This window comes from Cervus elaphus, chromosome 20 (genome assembly GCF_910594005.1).
Source record: "Cervus elaphus chromosome 20, mCerEla1.1, whole genome shotgun sequence".
Lineage (NCBI taxonomy): Eukaryota > Metazoa > Chordata > Mammalia > Artiodactyla > Cervidae > Cervus > Cervus elaphus.
This window is the reverse complement of record NC_057834.1, coordinates 9,785,121-9,811,442: the sequence shown is the minus strand read 5'-3', so window position 1 is coordinate 9,811,442 and position 26,322 is coordinate 9,785,121.

Sequence of the window (26,322 nt, the reverse complement as noted above, 5' to 3'; positions counted from 1 at the left end):
TTGAATGCAGGCTCGTCTTGCATCTCCCAAGACGAAAGGATGTCTGAATCCCCTGTGGAGACCACAGAGAAAGACCTAGTTCCCCACCTCATCGCGACCGGAGGCCTCACATCCTTTGAAAACTCCAGAGGTACGCGGAGATCAGTGCCTCCAAAGGAGACGATGCCTGACTCCTCGTGAAACTTGATAGGAGTCCCAGGATTCCTGTGGCACTTGGAAAGGGACCCTTGGTCTCCCGCCTCAGCTGGAGAGGCGTCCCAATTGCCCTGCCAAGCCTCGAGGAGAATCCCGATTTCGCCCTCGCAACTAGGCAGGAGTCCTGCCGTTGTTGAACAAACACGTGTGTGGAAGGTCCATCCCCGTCGGAACTAGAGAATATACCCCAGGTTCCCGCCGCAACTCGAGAAAAACCATGAGACTTCCCCCTCGCCGCGAGATGAGGCCCGATTCCCCTACACTGCGTGCAGAGCAATTCCGTGTTGCACATCACACATGAAAGGAGCCTTGATTTCCTTGATGGCACTCCAGAGAAACCCCAAGAACACTGTTTCAAGGCTAGAGGGAACCTGAGGTCACTGTAGTAACACGAAAGAGCTCCGTGGACCAAAAATCAACTCGAGATGAGAGGTTAGTCCCTGGATTCGACTCCAGAGAAATACCACCTTACCACAAGCACCTCAAGAGGAGGCTTCTCTCAGCTCTAGGTATGTGAGAGGGACCCTGATTTTGCGGCCTCAAGTGGAATGGACACCGCGATGCCCTGACTCGAAATAAGGCCGGATATCCCTGCAGTGACTTGAATGCAGGCTCGTCTTGCAATTCCCAAAATGAAAGCATGTCTGAATCCCCTGTGGAGACCACAGAGAAAGACCTAGTTCCCCACTTCATGGCGACCGGAGGCCTCACATCCTTTGAAAACTCCAGAGGTACGCGGAGATCAGTGCCTCCAAAGGAGACGATGCCTGACTCCTCGTGAAACTTGATAGGAGTCCCAGGATTCCTGTGGCACATGGAAAGGGACCCTTGGTCTCCCTCCTCAGCTGGAAAGGCGTCCCAATTGCCCTGCCAAGCCTCGAGGAGAATCCCGAGTTGTCCCTCGCAACTAGGCAGGAGTCCTGACGTCGCTGAACAAACACTTGGGTGGAAGGGCCATCCCCGTCGTAACTCGAGGAAATACCCCAGGTTCCCGCCGCAACTCGAGAAAAACCATGAGACTTCCCCCTCGACGCTAGATGAGGCCCAATTCCCCTGCACTGCGTGCAGAGCAATCCCGTGTTGCACATCACACATGAAAGGAGCCTTGATTTCCTTGGTGGCACTCCAGAGAAACCCCAAGAACACTGTTTCAAGGCTAGAGGGATCCTGAGGTCACTGTAGCAACACGAAAGAGCTTCGTGGACCAAAAATCAACTCGAGATGAGAGGTTAGTCCCTGGCTTCGACTCCAGAGGAATACCACCTTACCACAAGCACCTCAAGAGGAGGCTTCTCTCAGCTCTAGCTATGTGAGAGGGACCCTGAGTATGCGCCCTCAAGTGGAATGGACACCACGATGCCCTGATTCGAAGTAAGGCCGGATTTCCCTGCAGTGACTTGAATGCAGGCTCGTCTTGCATCTCCCAAGACGAAAGGATGTCTGAATCCCCTGTGGAGACCACAGAGAAAGACCTAGTTCCCCACCTCATCGCGACCGGAGGCCTTACATCCTTTGATAACTCCAGAGGTACCCGGAGATCAGTGCTTCCAAAGGAGACGATGCCTGACTCCTCGTGATACTTGATAGGAGTCCCAGGATTCCTGTGGCACGTGGAAAGGGACTCTTGGTCTCCCGCCTCAGCTGGAGAGGCATCCCAATTGTGCCAAGCCTCGAGGAGAATCCCGAGTTGTCCCTCGCAACCAGGCAGGAGTCCTTACGTCGCTGAACAAAAACGTGTGTGGAAGGGCCATCCCCATCGTAACTCGTGAATATACCCCAGGTTCCCGCCGCAACTCGAGAAAAACCATGAGACTTCCCCCTCGCCGCGAGATGAGGCCCGATTCCCCTGCACTGCGTGCAGAGCAATTCCGTGTTGCACATCACACATGAAAGGAGCCTTGATTTCCTTGATGGCACTCCAGAGAAACCCCAAGAACACTGTTTCAAGGCTAGAGGGATCCTGAGGTCACTGTAGCAACACGAAAGAGCTCCGTGGACAAAAAATCAACTCGAGATGAGAGGTTAGTCCATGGCTTCGACTCCAGAGGAATACCACCTTACCACAAGCACCTCAAGAGGAGGCTTCCCTCAGCTCTATGTATGTGAGAGTGACCCTGATTTTGCGGCCTCAAGTGGAATGGACACCGCGATGCCCTGACTCGAAATAAGGCCGGATATCCCTGCAGTGACTTGAATGCAGGCTCGTCTTGCATCTCCCAAGACGAAAGGATGTCTGAATCCCCTGTGGAGACCACAGAGAAAGACCTAGTTCCCCACCTCATCGCGACCGGAGGCCTCACATCCTTTGAAAACTCCAGAAGTACGCGGAGATCAGTGCCTCCAAAGGAGACGATGCCTGACTCCTCGTGAAACTTGATAGGAGTCCCAGGATTCCTGTGGCACGTGGAAAGGGACCCTTGGTCTCCCGCCTCAGCTGGAGAGGCGTCCCAATTGCCCTGCCAAGCCTCGAGGAGAATCCCGAGTTGTCCCTCGCAACTAGGCAGGAGTCCTGACGTCGCTGATCAAATACGTGTGTGGAACGGCTATCCCCGTCGTAACTAGAGAATATACCCCAAGTTCCCGCCGCACCTCGAGAAAAACCATGAGACTTCCCCCTCGACGCTAGATGAGGCCCGATTCCCCTGCACTGCGTGCAGAGCAATTCCGTGTTGCACATCACACATGAAAGGAGCCTTGATTTCCTTGATGGCACTCCAGAGAAACCCCAAGAACACTGTTTCAAGGCTAGAGGGATCCTGAGGTCACTGTAGCAACACGAAAGAGCTCCATGGACCAAAAATCAACTCGAGATGAGAGGTTAGTCCCTGGCTTCGACTCCAGAGGAATACCACCTTACCACAAGCACCTCAAGAGGAGGCTTCTCTCAGCTCTAGGTATGTGAGAGGGACCCTGAGTTTGCGGCCTCAAGTGGAATGGACACCGCGATGCCCTGACTCGAAATAAGGCCGGATATCCATGCAGTGACTTGAATGCAGGCTGGTCTTGCATCTCCCAAGACGAAAGGATGTCTGAATCCCCTGTGGAGACCACAGAGAAAGACCTAGTTCCCCACCTCATCACGACCAGAGGCCTCACATCCTTTGAAAACTCCAGAGGTAAGCGGAGATCAGTGCCTCCAAAGGAGACGATGCCTGATGCCTCGTGAAACTTGATAGGAGTCCCAGGATTCCTATGGCATGTGGAAAGGGACCCTTGGTCTCCCGCCTCAGCTGGAGAGGCGTCCCAATTGGCCTGCCAAGCCTCGAGGAAAATCCCGAGTTTTCCCTCGCAACTAGGCAGGAATTCTGCCGTCGCTGAACAAACACGTGTGTGGAAGGGCCATCCCCGTCGTAACTCGAGAATATACCCCAGGTTCCAGCCGCAACTCGAGAAAAACCATGAGACTTCCCCCTCGCCGCAAGATGAGGCCTGATTCCCCTGCACTGCATGCAGAGCAATTCCGTGTTGCACATCACACATGAAAGGAGCCTTGATTTCCTTGATGGCACTCCAGAGAAACCCCAAGAACACTGTTTCAAGGCTAGAGGGATCCTGAGGTCACTGTAGCAACACGGAAGAGCTCCGTGGACCAAAAATCAACTCGAGATGAGAGGTTAGTCCCTGGATTCGACTCCAGAGAAATACCACCTTACCACAAGCACCTCAAGAGGAGGCTTCTCTCAGCTCTAGGTATGTGAGAGGGACCCTGAGTTTGCGGCCTCAAGTGGAATGGACACCGCGATGCCCTGACTCGAAATAAGGCCGGATATCCCTGCAGTGACTTGAATGCAGGCTCGTCTTGCATCTCCCAAGATGAAAGGATGTCTGAATCCCCTGTGGAGACCACAGAGAAAGATCTAGTTCCCCACCTCATGGCGACCGGAGGCCTCACATCCTTTGAAAACTCCAGAGCTACGCGGAAATCAGTGCCTCCAAAGGAGACGATGCCTGACTCCTCGAGAAAATTTATAGGAGTCCCATGATTCCTGTGGCACATGGAAAGGGACACTTGGTCTCCCGCCTCAGCTGGAGAGGCGTCCCAATTGCCCTGCCAAGCCTCGAGGAGAATCCCGAGTTGTCCCTCGCAACTAGGCAGGAGTCCTGACGTCGCTGAACAAACAAGTGTGGAAGGGCCATCCCCGTCGTAACTCGAGAGTATACCCCAGGTTCCCGCTGCAACTCGAGAAAAACCATGAGACCTCCCCCTCGCCGCGAGATGAGGCCCGATTCCCCTGCACTGCGTGCAGAGCAATTCCGTGTTGCACATCACACACGAAAGGAGCCTTGATTTCCTTGATGGCACTCCAGAGAAACCCCAAGAACACTGTTTTAAGGCTAGAGGGAACCTGAGGTCACTGTAGCAACACGAAAGAGCTCCGTGGACCAAAAATCAACTCGAGATGAGAGGTTAGTCCCTGGCTTCAACTCCAGACGAATACCACCTTACGACAAGCACCTCAAGAGGAGGCTTCTCTCAGCTCTAGCTATGTGAGAGGGACCCTGACTTTGCAGCTTCAAGTGCAATGGACACTGCGATGCCCTGACTCGAAATAAGGCCGGATATCCCTGCAGTGACTTGAATGCAGGCTCGTCTTGCATCTCCCAAGACGAAAGGATGTCTGAATCCCCTGTGGAGACCACAGAGAAAGACCTAGTTCCCCACCTCATCGCGACCGGAGGCCTCACATCCTTTGAAAACTCCAGAGCTACGCGGAGATCAGTGCCTCCAAAGGAGACGATGCCTGACTCCTCGTGAAACTTGATAGGAGTCCCAGGATTCCTGTGGCACATGGAAAGGGACCCTTGGTCTCCCGCCTCAGCTGGAGAGGCGTCCCAATTGCCCTGCCAAGCCTCGAGGAGAATCCCGAGTTGTCCCTCGCAACTAGGCAGGAGTCCTGACGTCGCTGATCAAACACGTGTGTGGAACTGCAATCCCCGTCGTAACTCGAGAAAATACCCCAGGTTCCCGCCGCAACTCGAGAAAAACCATGAGACTTCCCCCTCGCCGTGAGATGAGGCCCGATTCCCCTGCACTGCGTGCAGAGCAATTCCGTGTTGCACATCACACATGAAAGGAGCCTTGATTTCCTTGATGGCACTCCAGAGAAACCCCAAGAACACTGTTTCAAGGCTAGAGGGATCCTGAGGTCACTGTAGCAACACGAAAGAGCTCCGTGGACCAAAAATCAACTCGAGATGAGAGGTTAGTTCCTGGCTTCGACTCCAGAGAAATACCACCTTACCGCAAGCACCTCAAGAGGAGGCTTCTCTCAGCTTTAGATATGTGAGAGGGACCCTGAGTTTGCGGCCTCAAGTGGAATGGACGCTGCGATGCCCTGACGCGAAATGAGGCCGGATATTCCTGCAGTGACTTGAATGCAGGCTCGTCTTGCATCTCCCAAGATGAAAGGATGTCTGAATCCCCTGTGGAGACCACAGAGAAAGACCTAGTTCCCCACCTCATCGCGACCGGAGGCCTCACATCCTTTGAAAACTCCAGAGGTACGCGGAGATCAGTGCCTCCAAAGGAGACGATGCCTGACTCCTCGAGAAACTTAATAGGAGTCCCAGGATTTCTGTGGCACGTGGAAAGGGACCCTTGGTCTCCCGCCTCAGCTGGAGAGGCGTCCCAATTGCCCTGCCAAGCCTCGAGGAGAATCCCGATTTCGCCCTCGCAACTATGCAGGAGTCCTGCCGTTGTTGAACAAACACGTGTGTGGAAGGACCATCCCCGTCGGAACTCGAGAATATACCCCAGGTTCCCGCCGCAACTCGAGAAAAACCATGAGACTTCCCCCTCGCCGCGAGATGAGGCCCAATTCCCCTACACTGCGTGCAGAGCAATTCCGTGTTGCACATCACACATGAAAGGAGCCTTGATTTACTTGATGACCCTCCAGAGAAACCCCAAGAACACTGTTTCAAGGCTAGAGGGAACCTGAGGTCACTGTAGCAACACGAAAGAGCTCCGTGGACCAAAAATCAACTGGAGATGAGAGGTTAGTCCCTGAATTCGACTCCAGAGAAATACCACCTTACCACAAGCACCTCAAGAGGAGGCTTCTCTCAGCTCTAGGTATGTGAGAGGGACCCTGATTTTGCGGCCTCAAGTGGAATGGACACCGCGATGCCCTGACTTGAAATAAGGCCGGATATCCCTGCAGTGACTTGAATGCAGGCTCGTCTTGCAATTCCCAAAATGAAAGCATGTCTGAATCCCCTGTGGAGACCACAGAAAAAGACCTAGTTCCCCACCTCATTGCGACCGGAGGCCTCACATCCTTTGAAAACTCCAGAGGTACGCGGAGATCAGTGCCTCCAAAGGAGACGATGCCTGACTCCTCGTGAAACTTGATAGGAGTCCCAGGATTCCTGTGGCACATGGAAAGGGACCCTTGGTCTCCCTCCTCAGCTGGAAAGGCGTCCCAATTGCCCTGCCAAGCCTCGAGGAGAATCCCGAGTTGTCCCTCACAACTAGGCAGGAGTCCTGACGTCGCTGAACAAACACTTGGGTGGAAGGGCCATCCCCGTCGTAACTCGAGGAAATACCCCAGGTTCCCGCCGCAACTCGAGAAAAACCATGAGACTTCCCCCTCGCCGCGAGATGAGGCCCAATTCCCCTGCACTGCGTGCAGAGCAATTCCGTGTTGCACATCACACATGAAAGGAGCATTGATTTCCTTTGTGGCACTCCAGAGAAACCCCAAGAACACTGTTGCAAGGCTAGAGGGATCCTGAGGTCACTGTAGCAACACGAAAGAGCTTCGTGGACCAAAAATCAACTCGAGATGAGAGGTTAGTCCCTGGCTTCGACTCCAGAGGAATACCACCTTACCACAAGCACCTCAAGAGGAGGCTTCTCTGAGTTCTAGGTATGTGAGAGGGACCCTGAGTTTGCGGCCTCAAGTGGAATGGACACCGCGATGCCCTGACTCGAAATAAGGCCGGATATCCATGCAGTGACTTGAATGCAGGCTCGTCTTGCATCTCCCAAGACGAAAGGATGTCTGAATCCCCTGTGCAGACCACAGAGAAAGACCTAGTTCCCCACCTCATCACGACCGGAGGCCTCACATCCTTTGAAAACTCCAGAGGTACGCGGAGATCAGTGCCTCCAAAGGAGAGGATGCCTGACTCCTCGTGAACCTTGATAGGAGTCCCAGGTTTCCTGTGCACGTGGAAAGGGACCCTTGGTCACCGCCTCAGCTGGACAGGCGTCCCAATTGCCCTGCCAAGCCTCGAGGAGAATCCCGAGTTGTCCCTCGCAACTAGGCAGGAGACCTGACGTCGGTGAACAAACACGTGGGTGGAAGGGCCATCCCCGTCGTAACTCGAGAATATACCCCAGGTTCTCGCCGCAACTCGAGAAAAACCATGAGACTTCCCCCTCGCCGCGAGATGAGGCCCAATTCCCCTGCACTGCGTGCAGAGCAATTCCGTGTTGCACATCACACATGAAAGGAGCCTTGATTTCCTTGATGGCACTCCAGAGAAACCCCAAGAACACTGTTTCAAGGCTAGAGGGATCCTAAGGTCACTGTAGCCACATGAAAGAGCTCCGTGGACCAAAAATCAACTCGAGATGAGAGGTTAGTCCCTGGCTTCGACTCCAGAGGAATACCACCTTACCACAAGCACCTCAAGAGGAGGCTTCTCTCAGCTCTAGCTATGTGAGAGGGACCCTGAGTATGCGCCCTCAAGTGGAATGGACACCGCGATGCCCTGATTCGAAGTAAGGCCGGATTTCCCTGCAGTGACTTGAATGCAGGCTCGTCTTGCATCTCCCAAGACGAAAGGATGTCTGAATCCCCTGTGGAGACCACAGAGAAAGACCTAGTTCCCCACCTCATCGCGACCGGAGGCCTTACATCCTTTGATAACTCCAGAGGTACCCGGAGATCAGTGCTTCCAAAGGAGACGATGCCTGACTCCTCGTGAAACTTGATAGGAGTCCCAGGATTCCTGTGGCACGTGGAAAGGGACTCTTGGTCTCCCGCCTCAGCTGCAGAGGCATCCCAATTGTGCCAAGCCTCGAGGAGAATCCCGAGTCGTCCCTCGCAACCAGGCAGGAGTCCTTACGTCGCTGAACAAAAACGTGTGTGGAAGGGCCATCCCCATCGTAACTCGTGAATATACCCCAGGTTCCCGCCGCAACTCGAGAAAAACCATGAGACTTCCCCCTCGCCGCGAGATGAGGCCTGATTCCCCTGCACTGCGTGCAGAGCAATTCCGTGTTGCACATCACACATGAAAGGAGCCTTGATTTTCTTGATGACACTCCAGAGAAACCCCAAGAACACTGTTTCAAGGCTAGAGGGATCCTGAGGTCACTGTAGCAACACGAAAGAGCTCCGTGGACAAAAAATCAACTCGAGATGAGAGCTTAGTCCATGGCTTCGACTCCAGAGGAATACCACCTTACCACAAGCACCTCAAGAGGAGGCTTCCCTCAGCTCTATGTATGTGAGAGTGACCCTGATTTTGCAGCCTCAAGTGGAATGGACACCGCGATGCCCTGACTCGAAATAAGGCCGGATATCCCTGCAGTGACTTGAATGCAGGCTCGTCTTGCATCTCCCAAGACGAAAGGATGTCTGAATCCCCTGTGGAGACCACAGAGAAAGACCTAGTTCCCCACTTCTTCGCGACCGGAGGCCTCACATCCTTTGAAAACTCCAGAGGTACGCGGAGATCAGTGCCTCCAAAAGAGACGATGCCTGACTCCTCGTGAAAGTTGATAGAAGTTCCAGGATTCCTGTGGCACATGGAAAGGGACCCTTTGTCTCCCGCCTCAGCTGGAGAGGCGTCCCATTTTCCCTGCCAAGCCTCGAGGAGAATCCCGAGTTGTCCCTCGCAACTAGGCAGGAGTCCTGACGTGGCTGAACAAACACGTGGGTGGAAGGGCCATCCCCGTCGTAACTCGAGAATATACCCCAGGTTCCCGCCGCAACTCGAGAAAAACCATGAGACTTCCCCCTCCCCGCGAGATGAGGCCCGATTCCCCTGCACTGCGTGCAGAGCAATTCCGTGTTGCACATCACACATGAAAAAACCCTTGATTTCCTTGATGGCACTCCAGAGAAACTCCAAGAACACTCTTTCAAGGCTAGAGGGATCCTGAGGTCACTGTAGCAACACGAAAGAGCTCTGTGGACCAAAAATCAACTCGAGATGAGAGGTTAGTCCCTGGCTTCGACTCCAGAGGAATACCACCTTACCACAAGCACCTCAAGAGGAGGCTTCTCTCAGCTCAAGGTATGTGAGAGGGACCCTGAGTTTGCGGCCTCAAGTGGAATGGACACCACGATGCCCTGACTCGAAATGAGGCCGGATATCCCTGCAGTGACTTGAATGCAGGCTCGTCTTGCATCTCCCAAGACGAAAGGATGTCTGAATCCCCTGTGGAGACCACAGAGAAAGACCTAGTTCCCCACCTCATCGCGACCGGAGGTCTCACATCCTTTGAAAACTCCAGAGGTACACGGAGATCAGTGCCTCCAAAGGAGACGATGCCTGACTTCTCGTGAAACTTGATAGGAGTCCCAGGATTCCTGTGGCACGTGGAAAGGGACACTTGGTCTCCCGCTTCAGCTGGAGAGGCGTCCCAAATGCTCTGCCCATCCTCGAGGAGAATCCCGAGTTGTCCCTCGCAACTAGGCAGGAGTCCTGAAGTCGCTGAACAAACACGTGGGTGGAAGGTCCATCCCCGTCATAACTCGAGAATATATCCCAGGTTCCCGCTGCAACTCGAGAAAAACCATGAGACTTCCCCCTCGCCGCGAGATGAGGCTCGATTCTCCTGCACTGCATGCAGAGCAATTCCATGTTGCACATCAAACATGAAAGGAGCCTTGATTTCCTTGATGGCACTCCAGAGAAACCCCAAGAACACTGTTTCAAGGCTAGAGGGATCCTAAGGTCACTGTAGCAACACGAAAGAACTGTGTGGACCAAAAATCAACTCGAGATGAGAGGTTAGTCCCTGGCTTCGACTCCAGAGGAATACCACCTTACCACAAGCACCTCAAGAGGAGGCTTCTCTCAGCTCTAGCTATGTGAGAGGGACCCTGAGTTTGCGGCCTCAAGTGGAATGGACACTGCAATGCCCTGCCGCGAAATAAGGCCGGATATCCTTGCAGTGACTTGAAGGCAGGCTCGTCTTGCATCTCCCAAGATGAAAGGATGTCTGAATCCGCTGTGGAGACCACAGAGAAAGAGGTAGTTCCCCACCTGATCGCGACCGGAGGCCTCACATCCTTTGAAAACTCCAGAGGTACGCGGAGATCAGTGCCTACAAAGGAGACGATGCCTGACTCCTCGTGAAACTTGATAGGAGTCCCAGGATTCCTGTGGCACGTGGAAAGGGACACTTGGTCTCCCGCCTCAGCTGGAGAGGCGTCCCAATTGCCCTTCCCAGCCTCGAGGAGAATCCCGAGTTGTCCCTCACAACTAGGCAGGAGTCCTGACGTCGCTGAACAAACACGTGTGTGGAAGGGCCATCCCCGTCGTAACTCGAGAATATACCCCAGGTTCCCGCCGTAACTCGAGAAAAACCATGAGACTTCCCCCTCGCCGCGAGATGAGGCCCGATTCCCCTGCACTGCGTGCAGAGCAATTCCGTGTTGCACATCACACATGAAAGGAGCCTTGATTTCCTTGATGGCACTCCAGAGAAACCCCAAGAACACTCTTTCAAGGCTAGAGGGATCCTGAGGTCAGTGTAGCAACACTAAACAGCTCCGTGGACCAAAAATCAACTCGAGATGAAAGGTTAGTCCCTGGCTTCGACTCCAGAAGAATACCACCTTACCACAAGCACCTCAAGAGGAGGCTTCTCTCAGCTTTAGGTATGTGAGAGGGACCCTGAGTTCGCGGCCTCAAGTGGAATGGACACCGCGATGCCCTGACTCGAAATAAGGCCGGATATCCCTGCAGTGACTTGAATGCAGGCTCGTCTTGCATCTCCCAAGACGAAAGGATGTCTGAATCCCCTGTGGAGACCACAGAGAAAGACCTAGTTCCCCACCTCATCGCGACGGGAGGCCTCACATCCTTTGAAAACTCCAGAGGTACGCGGAGATCAGTGCCTCCAAAGGAGACGATGCCTGACTCCTCGTGAAACTTGATAGGAGTCCCTGGATTCCTGTGGCATGTGGAAAGGGACACTTGGTTTCCCGCCTCAGCTGGAGAGGCGTCCCAATTGCCCTGCCAAACCTCGAGGAGAATCCCGAGTTGTCCCTCGCAACTAGGCAGGAGTCCTGACGTCGCTGAACAAACATGTGGATGGAAGGGCCATCCCCGTCGTAACTCGAGAATATACCCCAGGTTCCCGCTGCAACTCGAGAAAAACCATGAGACTTCCCCCGCGCCGCGAGATGAGGCCCGATTCCCCTGCACTGCGTGCAGAGCAATTCCGAGTTGCACATCACACATGAAAGGAGCCTTGATTTCCTTGATGGCACTCCAGAGAAACCCCAAGAACACTGTTTCAAGGCTAGAGGCACCTTGAGGTCACTGTAGCAACACAAAAGAGCTCCGTGGACCAAAAATCAACTCGAGATGAGAGGTTAGTCCCTGGCTTCGACTCCAGAGGAATACCACCTTACCACAAGCACATCAAGAGGAGGCTTCTCTTAGCTCTATCTAAGTGAGAGGGTCCCTGAGTTTGTGGCCTCAAGTGGAATGGACACCGCGAAGCCCTGACTCGAAATAAGGCTGGATATCCCTGCAGTGACTTGAAAGCAGGCTCGTCTTGCATCTCCCAAGACGAAAGGATGTCTGAATCCCCTGTGGAGACCACAGAGAAAGACCTAGTTCCCCACCTCATCGCGACCGGAGGCCTCACATCCTTTGTAAACTCCAGGGGTACGCGGACATCAGTGCTTCCAAAGCAGACGATGCCTGACGCCTCGTGAAACTTGATAGGAGTCCCAGGATTCCTGTGGCACGTGGAAAGGGACCGTTGGTCTCCCGCCTCAGCTGGAGAGGCGTCCCAATTGCCCTGCCAAGCCTCGAGGAGAATCCCGAGTTGTCCCTCCCAACTAGGCAGGAGTCCTGACGTCACTGAACAAATACGTGGGTGGAAGGGCCATCCCAGTCGTAACTCGAAAATATACCGCAGGTTCCCGCCGGAACTCGAGAAAAACCATGAGTCTTACCCCTGGCCGTGGGATGAGGCCCGATTCCGCTGCACTGCATGCAGAGCAATTCCGTGTTGCACATCACACATGAAAGGAGCCTTGATTTCCTTGATGGCACTCCAGACAAACCCCAAGAACACTGTTTCCAGGCTAGAGGGATGCTGAGGTCACTGTAGCAACACGAAAGAGCTCCGTGGACCACAAATCAACTGCAGATGAGAGGTTAGTCCCTGGCTTCGACTCCAGAGGAATACCACCTTACCACAAGCACCTCAAGAGGAGACTTCTCTCAGCTCTAGGTATGTGAGAGGGACCCTGAGTTTGCCGCCACAAGTGGAATGGACACCGCGGTGCCCTGACTCGAAACAATGCCGGATATCCCAGCAGTGACTTGAATGCAAGCTCGTCTTGCATCTCCGAAGACGAAAGGATGTCTGAATCCCCTGTGGAGACCACAGAGAAAGACCTAGTTCCCCACCTCATCGCGACCGGAGGCCTCACATCCTTTGAAAACTCCAGAGGTACGCGGAGATCAGTGCCTCCAAAGGAGACGATGCCTGACTCCTCGTGAAACTTCTTAGTAGTCCCAGGATTCCTGTGGCACGTGGAAAGGGACCCTTGGTCTCCCGCCTCAGCTGGAGAGGGGTCCCAATTGCCCTGCCAAGCCTCGAGGAGAATCCCGAGTTGTCCCTCGCAACTAGGCAGGAGTCCTGACGTCGCTGATCAAACACGTGGGTGGAAGGGCCATCCCCGTCGTAACTCGAGAATATACCCCAGGTTCCCGCCGCAACTCGAGAAAAACCATGAGACTTCCCCCTCGCCGCGAGATGAGGCCCGATTCCCCTGCACTGCGTGCAGAGCAATTCCGTGTTGCACATCAAACAAGAAAGGAGCCTTGATTTCCTTGATGGCACTCCAGAGAAACCCCAAGAACACTGTTTAAAGGCTAGAGGCACCCTGAGGTCACTGTAGCAACACGAAAGAGCTCCGTGGACCAAAAATCAACTCGAGATGAGAGGTTAGTTCCTGGCTTTGACTCCAGAGGAATACCACCTTACCACAAGCACCTCAAAAGGAGGCTTCTCTCAGTTCTAGGTATGTGAGAGGCACCCTGATTTTGCGGCCTCAAGTGGAATGGACACTACGATGCCCTGACTCAAAATAAGGCCGGATATCCCTGCAGTGACTTGAATGCAGGCTCGTCTTGCATTTCCCAAGACGAAAGGATGTCTGAATCCCCTTTGGAGACCTCAGAGAAAGATCTAGTTCCCCACTTCATGGCGACCAGAGGCCTAATATCCTTGAAAACTCCAGAGGTACGCGGACATCAGTGCCTCCAAAGCAGACGATGCCTGACTCCTCGTGAAACTTGATAGGAGTCCCAGGATTCCTGTGGCACGTGGAAAGGGACCCTTGGTCTCCCGCCTCAGCTGGAGAGGCGTCCCAATTGCCCTGCCAAGCCTCGAGGAGAATCCCGAGTTGTCCCTCACAACTAGGCAGGAGTCCTGACGTCGCTGAACAAACACGTGGGTGGAAGGGCCATCCCAGTCGTAACTCGAAAATATACCCCAGGTTCCCGCCAGAACTCGAGAAAAACCATGAGACTTCCCCCTCGCCGCGCGATGAGGCCCAATTCCCCTGCACTGCGTGCAGAGCAATTCCGTGTTGCACATCACACATGAAAGGAGCCTTGATTTCCTTGATGGCACTCCAGAGAAACCCCAAGAACACTGGTTCCAGGCTAGAGGGATCCTGAGGTCACTGTAGCAACAGGAAAGAGCTCCGTGGACCAAAAATCAACTCGAGATGAGAGGTTAGTCCCTGGCTTCGACTCCAGAGGAATACCACCTTACCACAAGCACCTCAAGAGGAGGCTTCTCTCAGCTCTAGCTATGTGAGAGGGACCCTGAGTTTGCGGCCTCAAGTGGAATGGACACCGCGAAGCCCTGACTCGAAATAAGGCCGGATATCCCTGCAGTGACTTGAATGCAGGCTCGTCTTGCATCTCCCAAGACGAAAGGATGTTTGAATCCCCTGTGGAGACCACAGAGAAAGACCTAGTTCCCCACCTCATCGCGACCGGAGGCCTCACATCATTTGAAAACTCCAGAGGTACGCGGAGATCACTGCCTCCAAAGGAGACGATGCCTGACTCCTCGTGAAACTTGATAGGTGTCCCAGGATTCCTGTGGCACATGGACAGGGAACCTTGGTCTCCCGCCTCAGCTGGAGAGGCGTCCCAATTGCCCTGCCAAACCTCGAGGAGAATCCCGAGTTGTCCCTCCCAACTAGGCAGGAGTCCTAACGTCGCTGAACTAACACGTGTATGGAAGGGTCATCCCCGTCATAACTCGAGAATATACCCCTGGGTCCCGCCGCAACTTGAGAAAAACCATGAGACTTCCCCCTCGCCGCGAGATGAGGCTCGATTCTCCTGCACTGAATGCAAAGCAATTTCGTGTTGCACATCAAACATGAAAGGAGCCTTGATTTCCTTGATGGCACTCCAGAGAAACCCCAAGAACACTGTTTCAAGGCTAGAGGTATCCTGAGGTTAATGTAGCAACACAAAAGAACTCCGTGGACCAAAAATCAACTCGAGATGAGAGGTTAGTCCCTGGCTTCGACTCCACAGGAATACCACCTTACCACAAGCACCTCAAGAGGAGGCTTCTCTCAGCTCTAGCTATGTGAGAGGGACCCTGATTTTGCAGCCTCAAGTGGAATGGACACTGCGATGCCCTGACGGGAAATAACGCCGGAAATCCCTTCAGTGACTTGAATGCAGGCTCGTCTTGCATCTCCCAAGATGAAAGGATGTCTGAATCCCCTGTGGAGACCACAGAGAAAGACCTAGTTCCCCACCTCATGGCGACCGGAGGCCTCACATCCTTTGAAAATTCCAGAGGTACGCGGAGATCAGTGCCTCCAAAGGAGACGATGCCTGACTCCTCGTGAAACTTGATAGGAGTCCCAGGATTCCTGTGGCATGTGGAAAGGGACACTTGGTCTCCCGCCTCAGCTGGAGAGGCGTCCTAATTGCCCTGCCAACCCTCGAGGAGAATCCCGAGTTGTCCCTCGCAACTAGGCAGGAGTCCTGCCGTCGTTGAACAAACACGTGGGTGGAAGGACCATCCCCGTCGTAACTCGAGAATATACCCCAGGTTCCCGCCGCAACTCGAGAAAAACCATGAGACTTCCCCCTCTCCGCGAGATGAGGCCCGATTCCCCTGCACTGTGTGCAGAGCAATTCCGTGTTGCACATCACACATGAAAGGAGCCTTGATTTCCTTGATGGCACTCCAGAGAAACCCCAAGAACACTGTTTCAAGGCTAGAGGCACCCTGAGGTCACTGTAGCAACACGAAAGAGCTCCGTGGCCCAAAAATCAACTCGAGATGAGAGGTTAGTCCCTGGCTTCGACTCCAGAGGAATACCACCTTACCACAAGCACCTCAAGAGGAGGCTTCTCTCAGCTCTAGCTATGTGAGAGGGACCCTGAGTTTGCGGCCACAAGTGGAATGGACACCTCGATGCCCTGACTAGAAATAATGCCGGATATCCCTGCAGTGACTTGAATGCAGGCTCGTCTTGCATCTCCCAAGACGAAAGGATGTCTGAATCCCCTCTGGAGACCACAGAGAAAGACCTAGTTCCCCACCTCATCGCGACCGGAGGCCTCACATCCTTTGAAAACTCCAGAGGTACGCAGAGATCAGTGCCTCCAAAGGAGACGATGCCTGACTCCTCGTGAAACTTGATAGGAGTCCCAGGATTCCTGTGGCACGTGGAAAGGGACCCTTGGTCTCCCCCCTCAGCTGGAGAGGCGTCCCAATTGCCCTGCCAAGCCTCGAGGAGAATGCCGAGTTGTCCCTCGCAACTAGGCAGGAGTCCTGACGTCGCTGAACAAACACTTGTGTGGAAGGGCCATCCCCGTCGTAACTCGAGAATATACCCCAGGTTCTCACCGCAACTCGAGAAAAACCATGAGTCTTACCCCTGGCCGTGAGATGAGGCCCGATTCCGCTGCACTGCATGCAGAGCAATTCCGTGTTGCACATCAAACATGAAAGGACCCTTGATTTCCTTGATGGCACTCCAGACAAACCCCAAGAACACTGTTTCCAGGCTAGAGGGATGCTGAGGTCACTGTAGCAACACGAAAGAGCTCCGTGGACCACAAATCAACTGCAGATGAGAGGTTAGTCCCTGGCTTCGACTCCAGAGGAATAGCACCTTACCACAAGCACCTCAAGAGGAGACTTCTCTCAGCTCTAGGTATGTGAGAGGGACCCTGAGTTTGCGGCCACAAGTGGAATGGACACCGCGGTGCCCTGACTCGAAACAATGCCGGATATCCCTTCAGTGACTTGAATGCAAGCTCGTCTTGCATCTCCGAAGACGAAAGGATGTCTGAATCCCCTGTGGAGACAACAGAGAAAGACCTAGTTCCCCACCTCATCGCGACCGGAGGCCTCACATCCTTTGAAAACTCCAGAGGTACGCGGAGATCAGTGCCTCCAAAGGAGACGATGCCTGACTCCTCGTGAAACTTCTTAGTAGTCCCAGGATTCCTGTGGCACGTGGAAAGGGACCCTTGGTCTCCCGCCTCAGCTGGAGAGGCGTCCCAATTGCCCTGCCAAGCCTCGAGGAGAATCCCGAGTTGTCCCTCGCAACTAGGCAGGAGTCCTGACGTCGCTGAACAAACACGTGGGTGGAAGGGCCATCCCCGTCGTAACTCGAGAATATACCCCAGGTTCCCGCCACAACTCAAAAAAAACCATGAGACTTCCCCCTCGCCGCGAGATGAGGCCCGATTCCCCTGCACTGTGTGCAGAGCAATTCCGTGTTGCACATCACACATGAAAGGAGCCTTGATTTCCTTGATGGCACTCCAGAGAAACCCCAAGAACACTGTTTCAAGGCTAGAGGCACCCTGAGGTCACTGTAGCAACACGAAAGAGCTCCGTGGACCAAAAATCAACTCGAGATGAGAGGTTAGTCCCTGGCTTTGACTCCAGAGGAATACCACCTTACCACAAGCACCTCAAAAGGAGGCTTCTCTCAGTTCTAGGTATGTGAGAGGCACCCTGATTTTGCGGCCTCAAGTGGAATGGACACTGCGATGCCCTGACTCAAAATAAGGCCGGATATCCCTGCAGTGACTTGAATGCAGGCTCGTCTTGCATTTCCCAAGACGAAAGGATGTCTGAATCCCCTTTGGAGACCTCAGAGAAAGATCTAGTTCCCCACCTCATCGAGACCGGAGGCCTCATATCCTTTGAAAATTCCAGAGGTACGCGGAGATCAATGCCTCCAAAGGAGACGATTCCTGACTCATCGTGAAACTTGATAGGTGTCCCAGGATTCCTGTGGCACATGGAAAGGGACCCTTGGTCTCCCGCCTCAGCTGGAGAGGCGTCCCAATTGCCCTGCCAAGCCTCGAGGAGAATCCCGAGTTGTCCCTCACAACTAGGCAGGAGTCATGACGTCGCTGAACAAACACGTGGGTGGAAGGGCCATCCCCATCATAACTCGAGAATATACCCCAGGGTCCCGCCGCAACTTGAGAAAAACCGTGAGACTTCCCCCTCGAAGGGAGATGAGGCTCGATTCCCCTGCACTGCATGCAGAGCAATTTCGTGTGGCACATCACACATGAAAGGAGCCTTGATTTCCTTGATGGCACTCCAGAGAAACCCCAAGAACACTGTTTCAAGGCTAGAGGCACCCTGAGGTCACTGTAGCAACACAAAAGAGCTCCGTGGACCAAAAATCAACTCGAGATGAGAGGTTAGTCCCTGGCTTCGACTCCAGAGGAATACCACCTTACCACAAGCACATCAAGAGGAGGCTTCTCTCAGCTCTAGCTAAGTGAGAGGGTCCCTGAGTTTGTGGCCTCAATTGAAATGGACACCGCGAAGCCCTGACTCGAAATAAGGCTGGATATCCCTGCAGTGACTTGAATACAGGCTCGTCTTGCATCTCCCAAGACGAAAGGATGTCTGAATCCCCTGTGGAGACCACAGAGAAAGACCTAGTTCCCCACCTCATCGCGACCGGAGGCCTCACATCCTTTGAAAACTCCAGAGGTACGCGGAGATCAGTGCCTCCAAAGGAGACGATGCCTGACTCCTCGTGAAACTTGATAGGTGTCCCAGGATTCCTGTGGCACATGGACAGGGAACATTGGTCTCCCGCCTCAGCTGGAGAGGCGTCCCAATTGCCCTGCCAAGCCTCGAGGAGAATCCCGAGTTGTCCCTCCCAACTAGGCAGGAGTCCTGACGTCGCTGAACTAACACGTGTATGGAAGGGCCATCCCCGTCATAACTCGAGAATATACCCCTGGGTCCCGCCGCAACTCGAGAAAAACCTTGAGTCTTACCCCTGGCCGTGAGATGAGGCCCGATTCCGCTGCACTGCATGCAGAGCAATTCCGTGTTGCACATCAAACATGAAAGGAGCCTTGATTTCCTTGATGGCACTCCAGACAAACCCCAAGAACACTGTTTCCAGGCTAGAGGGATGCTGAGGTCACTGTAGCAACACGAAAGAGCTCCGTGGACCACAAATCAACTGCAGATGAGAGGTTAGTCCCTGGCTTCGACTCCAGAGGAATAGCACCTTACCACAAGCACCTCAAGAGGAGACTTCTCTCAGCTCTAGGTATGTGAGAGGGACCCTGAGTTTGCGGCCACAAGTGGAATGGACACCGCGGTGCCGTGACTCGAAACAATGCCGGATATCCCTGCAGTGACTTGAATGCAAGCTCGTCTTGCATCTCCGAAGACGAAAGGATGTCTGAATCCCCTGTGGAGACCACAGAGAAAGACCTAGTTCCCCACCTCATCGCGACCGGAGGCCTCACATCCTTTGAAAACTCCAGAGGTACGCGGAGATCAGTGCCTCCAAAGGAGACGATGCCTGACTCCTCGTGAAACTTCTTAGTAGTCCCAGGATTCCTGTGGCACGTGGAAAGGGACCCTTGGTCTCCCGCCTCAGCTGGAGAGGCGTCCCAATTGCCCTGCCAAGCCTCGAGGAGAATCCCGAGTTGTCCCTCGCAACTAGGCAGGAGTCCTGTCGTGGCTGAACAAACACGTGGGTGGAAGGGCCATCCCCGTCGTAACTCGAGAATATACCCCAGGTTCCCGCCGCAACTCGAGAAAAACCATGAGACTTCCCCCTCGCCGCGAGATGAGGCCCGATTCCCCTGCACTGCGTGCAGAGCAATTCCGTGTTGCACATCACACATGAAAGGAGCCTTGATTTCCTTGATGGCACTCCAGAGAAACCCCAAGAACACTGTTTCAAGGCTAGAGGCACCCTGAGGTCACTGTAGCAACACGAAAGAGCTCCGTGGACCAAAAATCAACTCGAGATGAGAGGTTAGTCCCTGGCTTTGACTCCAGAGGAATACCACCTTACCACAAGCACCTCAAAAGGAAGCTTCTCTCAGTTCTAGGTATGTGAGAGGCACCCTGATTTTGCGGCCTCAAGTGAAATGGACACTGCGATGCCCTGACTCAAAATAAGGCCGGATATCCCTGCAGTGACTTGAATGCAGGCTCGTCTTGCATTTCCCAAGACGAAAGGATGTCTGAATCCCCTTTGGAGACCTCAGAGAAAGATCTAGTTCCCCACCTCATCGAGACCGGAGGCCTCATATCCTTTGAAAATTCCAGAGGTACGCGGAGATCAATGCCTCCAAAGGAGACGATGCCTGACTCATCATGAAACTTGATAGGTGTCCCAGGATTCCTGTGGCACATGGAAAGGGACCCTTGGTCTCCCGCCTCAGCTGGAGAGGCGTCCCAATTGCCCTGCCAAGCCTCGAGGAGAATCCCAAGTTGTCCCTCCCAACTAGGCAGGAGTCATGACGTCGCTGAACAAACACGTGTATGGAAGGGCCATCCCCATCATAACTCGAGAATATACCCCAGGGCCCGCCGCAACTTGAGAAAAACCATGAGACTTCCCCCTCGAAGGGAGATGAGGCTCGATTCCCCTGCACTGCATGCAGAGCAATTTCGTGTGGCACATCACACATGAAAGGAGCCTTGATTTCCTTGATGGCACTCCAGAGAAACCCCAAGAACACTGTTTCAAGGCTAGAGGCACCCTGAGGTCACTGTAGCAACACAAAAGAGCTCCGTGGACCAAAAATCAACTCGAGATGAGAGGTTAGTCCCTGGCTTCGACTCCAGAGGAATACCACCTTACCACAAGCACATCAAGAGGAGGCTTCTCTCAGCTCTAGCTAAGTGAGAGGGTCCCTGAGTTTGTGGCCTCAAGTGGAATGGACACCGCGAAGCCCTGACTCGAAATAAGGCTGGATATCCCTGCAGTGACTTGAATACAGGCTCGTCTTGCATCTCCCAAGACGAAAGGATGTCTGAATCCCCTGTGGAGACCACAGAGAAAGACCTAGTTCCCCACTTCATGGCGACCAGAGGCCTCACATCCTTTGAAAATTCCAGGGGTACGCGGACATCAGTGCCTCCAAAGCAGACGATGCCTGACGCCTCGTGAAACTTGATAGGAGTCCCAGGATTCCTGTGGCACGTGGAAAGGGACCCTTGGTCTCCCGCCTCAGCTGGAGAGGCGTCCCAATTGCCCTGCCAAGCCTCGAGGAGAATTCCGAGTTGTCCCTCCCAACTAGGCAGGAGTCCTGACGTCACTGAACAAATACGTGGGTGGAAGGGCCATCCCAGTCGTAACTCGAAAATATACCCCAGGTTCCCGGCGGAACTCGAGAAAAACCATGAGTCTTACCCCTGGCCGTGAGATGAGGCCCGATTCCGCTGCACTGCATGCAGAGCAATTCCGTGTTGCACATCAAACATGAAAGGAGCCTTGATTTCCTTGATGGCACTCCAGACAAACCCCAAGAACACTGTTTCCAGGCTAGAGGGATGCTGAGGTCACTGTAGCAACACGAAAGAGCTCCGTGGACCAAAAATCAACTGCAGATGAGAGGTTAGTCCCTAACTTCGACTGCAGAGGAATACCACCTTACCACAAGCACCTCAAGAGGAGACTTCTCTCAGCTCTAGCTATGTGAGAGGGACCCTGATTTTGCAGCCTCAAGTGGAATGGACACTGCGATGCCCTGACGGGAAATAACGCCGGAAATCCCTTCAGTGACTTGAATGCAGGCTCGTCTTGCATCTCCCAAGATGAAAGGATGTCTGAATCCCCTGTGGAGACCACAGAGAAAGACCTAGTTCCCCACCTCATGGCGACCGGAGGCCTCACATCCTTTGAAAACTCCAGAGGTACGCGGAGATCAGTGCCTCCAAAGGAGACGATGCCTGACTCCTCGTGAAACTTGATAGGAGTCCCAGGATTCCTGTGGCATGTGGAAAGGGACCCTTGGTCTCCCGCCTCAGCTGGAGAGGCGTCCCAATTGCGCTGCCAACCCTCGAGGAGAATCCCGAGTTGTCCCTCGCAACTAGGCAGGAGTCGTGCCGTCGTTGAACAAACACGTGTGTGGAAGGGCCATCCCCGTCGTAACTCGAGAATATACCCCAGGTTCCCGCCGCAACTCGAGAAAAACCATGAGACTTTCCCCTCTCCGCGAGATGAGGCCCGATTCCCCTGCACTGTGTGCAGAGCAATTCCGTGTTGCACATCACACATGAAAGGAGCCTTGATTTCCTTGATGGCACTCCAGAGAAACCCCAAGAAAACTGTTTCAAGGCTAGAGGGATCCTGAGGTAACTGTAGCAACACGAAAGAGCTCCATGGACCAAAAATCAACTCGAGATGAGGGGTTAGTGCCTGGCTTCGACTCCAGAGGAATACCGCCTTACCACAAGCACCTCAAGAGGAGGCTTCTCTCAGCTCTAGGTACGTGAGAGGGACCCTGAGTTTGCGGCCACAAGTGGAATGGACACTGCGATGCCCTGACGTGAAATAAGGCCGGATATCCCTGCAGTGACTTGAATGCAGGCTCGTCTTTCATCTCCCAAGACGAAAGGATGTCTGAATCCCTTGTGGAGACCACAGAGAAAGACCTAGTTCACCACCTCATCGCGACCGGAGGCCTCACATCCTTTGAAAACTCCAGAGGTACGCGGAGATCAGTGCCTCCAAAGGAGACGATGCCTGACTCCTCGTGAAATTTGATAGGAGTCCCAGGATTCCTGTAGCACATGTAAAGGGACCCTTGCTCTCCCGCCTCAGCTGGAGAGCCGTCCCAATTGCCCTGCCAACCCTCGAGGAGAATCCCGAGTTGTCCCTCGCAACTAGGCAGGAGTCCTGACGTCGCTGAACAAACACGTGGATGGAAGGGCCATCCCCGTCGTAACTCGAGAATATACCCCAGGTTCCCGCCGCAACTCGAGAAAAACCATGAGACTTCCCCCGCGCCGCGAGATGAGGCCCGATTTCCCTGCACTGCGTGCAGAGCAATTCCGAGTTGCACATCACAAATGAAAGGAGCCTTGATTTCCTTGATGGCACTCCAGAGAAACCCCAAGAACACTGTTTCAAGACTAGAGGCACCCTGAGGTCACTGTAGCAACACGAAAGAGCTCCGTGGACCAAAAATCAACTCGAGATGAGAGGATAGTACCTGGCTTCGACTCCAGAGGAATACCACCTTACCACAAGCACCTCAAGAGGAGGCTTCTCTCAGCTCTAGGTATGTGAGAGGGACCCTGAGTTTGCGGCCTCAAGTGGAATGGCCACCGCGATGCCCTGACTCGAAATAAGGCCGGATATCCCTGCAGTGACTTGAATGCAGGCTCGTCTTGCATCTCCCAAGACGAAAGGATGTTTGAATCCCCTATGGAGACCACAGAGAAACACCTAGTTCCAAACCTCATCGCGACCGGAGGCCTCACATCCTTTGAAAACTCCAGAGGTACGCGGAGATCAGTGCCTCCAAAGGAGACGATGCCTGACTCCTCGTGAAACTTGATAGGAGTCCCAGGATTCTTGTGGCACGTGGAAAGGGACCCTTGGTCTCCCGCTCAGCTGGAGAGGCGTTCCAATTGCCCTGCCAAGCGTCGAGGAGAATCCCGAGTTGTCCCTCGCAACTAGGCAGGAGTCCTGACGTCGCTGAACAAACACGTGTGTGGAAGGGCCATCCCCGTCGTAACTCGAGAATATACCCCAGGTTCCCGTAGCAACTCCAGAAAAACCATGAGACTTCCCCCTCGCCGAGAGATGTGGCCCGATTCCCTTGCACTGCGTCCAGAGCAATTCCGTGTTGCACATCACACATGAAAGGAGCCTTGATTTCCTTGATGGCACTCCAGAGAAACCCCAAGAACACTGTTTCAAGGCTAGAGGGATCCTCAGCTCACTGTAGCAACACGAAAGAGCTCCGTGGCCCAAAAATCAACTCGAGATGAGTGGTTAGTCCCTGGCTTCGACTCCAGAGGAATACCACCTTACCACAAGCACCTCAAGAGGAGGCTTCTCTCAGCTCTAGCTATGTGAGAGGGACCCTGAGTTTACGGCCTCAAGTGGAATGGACACCGCGATGCCCTGACTCGAAATAAGGCCGGATATCCCTGCAGTGACTTAAATGCAGGCTCGTCTTACATCTCCCAAGACGAAAGGATGTCTGAATCCCCTGTGTAGACCACAGAGAAAGACCCAGTTCCCCACCTCCTCGCGACCGGAGGCCTCACATCCTTTGAAAATTTCAGAGGTACGCAGAGATCAGTGCCTCCAAAGGAGACGATGCCTGACTCCTCGTGAAATTTGATAGGAGTCCCAGGATTCCTGTGGCACGTGGAAAGGGACACTTGGTCTCCCGCCTCAGCTGGAGAGGCGTCCCAAATGCCCTGCCAAGCCTCGAGGAGAATCCCGAGTTGTCCGTCGCAACTAGGCAGGAGTCCTGCCGTCGCTGAACAAACACTTGTGTGGAAGCGCCATCTCCGTCATAACTCGAGAATATACCCCAGGTTCCCGCCGCAACTCGAGAAAAACCATGAGAATTCCCCCTCGCCGCGAGATGAGGCCCGATTCCCCTGCACTGCGTGCAGAGCAATTCCGTGTTGCACATCACACATAAAAGGAGCCTTGATTTCCTTGATGGTACTCCAGAGAAAACCCGAGATCACTGTTTCAAGGCTAGAGGGATCCTGAGGTCACTGTAGCAACACGAAAGAGCTCCGTGGACCAAAAATCAACTCGAGATGAGATGTTAGTCCCTAACTTCGAATCCAGAGGAATAACACCTTACCACAAGCACCTCAAGAGGAGGCTTCTCTCAGCTCTAGGTATGTGAGAGGGACCCTGCGTTTGCGGCCACAAGTGGAATGGACACCGCTATGCCCTGACTCAAAATAAGGCCGGATATCCCTGCAGTGACTTGAATGCAGGCTCGTCTTGCATCTCCCAAGACGAAAGGATGTCTGAATCCCCTGTGGAGACCACAGAGAAAGACCTAGTTCCCCACCTCATCGCGACCGGAGGCCTCTCATCCTTTGAAAACTCCAGAGGTACGCGGAGATCAGAGCCTCCAAAGGAGACGATGCCAGACTCCTCTGAAACATGATAGGAGTCCCAGGATTCCTGTGGCACGTGGAAAGGGACCCTTGGTCTCCCGCCTCAGCTGGAGAGGCGTCCCAATTGCCCTGCCAAGCCTCGAGGAGAATCCCGAGTTGTCCCTCGCAACTAGGCAGGAGTCCTGCCGTCGCTGAACAAACACGTGTGTAGAAGGGCCATCCCCATCGTAACTCGAGAATATACCCCAGGTTCCGGCCGCAACTCGAGAAAAACCATGAGACTTCCCCCTCGCCGCGAGATGAGGCCCGATTCCCCTACACTGCGTGCAGAGCAATTCCGTGTTGCACATCACACATGAAAGGAGCCTTGATTTCCTTGATGGCACTCCAGAAAATCCCCAAGATCACTGTTTCAAGGCTAGATGGATCCTGAGGTCACTGTAGCAACAAGAAAGAGCTCCGTGGACCAAAAATCAACTCGAGATGAGAGGTTAGTCCCTGGCTTCGACTCCAGAGGAATACCACCTTACCACAAGTACCTCAAGAGGAGGCTTCTCTCAGCTCTAAGTATGTGAGAGGGACCCTGAGTTTGCGGCCTCAAGTGGAATGGACACTGCGATGCCCTGACGCGAAATAAGGCAGGATATCCCTGCAGTGACTTGAATGCAGGCTCGTCTTGCATCTCCCAAGACGAAAGGATGTCTGAATCCCCTGTGGAGACCACAGAAAAAGACCTAGTTCCCCACCTCATTGCGACCGGAGGCCTCACATCCTTTGAAAACTCCAGAGGTACGCGGAGATCAGTGCCTCCAAAGGAAACGATGCCTGACTCTTCATGAAACTTGATAGGAGTCCCAGGATTCCTGTGGCACGTGGAAAGGGACCCTTGGTCTCCCGCCTCAGCTGGAGAGGCGTCCCAATTGCCCTGCCAAGCCTCCAGGAGAATCCCGAGTTGTCCCTCGCAACTAGGCAGGAGTCCTGACGTCGCTGAACAAACACGTGGGTGGAAGGGCCATCCCCGTCGTAACTCGAGAATATACCCCAGGTTCCGGCCGCAACTCGAGAAAAACCATGAAACTTCCCCCTCGCCGCGAGATGAGGCCCGATTCCCCTACACTGCGTGCAGAGCAATTCCGTGTTGCACATCACACATGAAAGGAGCCTTGATTTCCTTGATGGCACTCCAGAAAAACCCCAAGATCACTGTTTCAAGGCTAGATGGATCCTGAGGTCACTGTAGCAACAAGAAAGAGCTCCGTGGACCAAAAATCAACTCGAGATGAGAGGTTAGTCCCTGGCTTCGACTCCAGAGGAATACCACCTTACCACAAGTACCTCAAGAGGAGGCTTCTCTCAGCTCAAGGTATGTGAGAGGGACCCTGAGTTTGCGGCCTCAAGTGGAATGGACACTGCGATGCCCTGACGCGAAATAAGGCAGGATATCCCTGCAGTGACTTGAATGCAGGCTCGTCTTGCATCTCCCAAGACGAAAGGATGTCTGAATCCCCTGTGGAGACCACAGA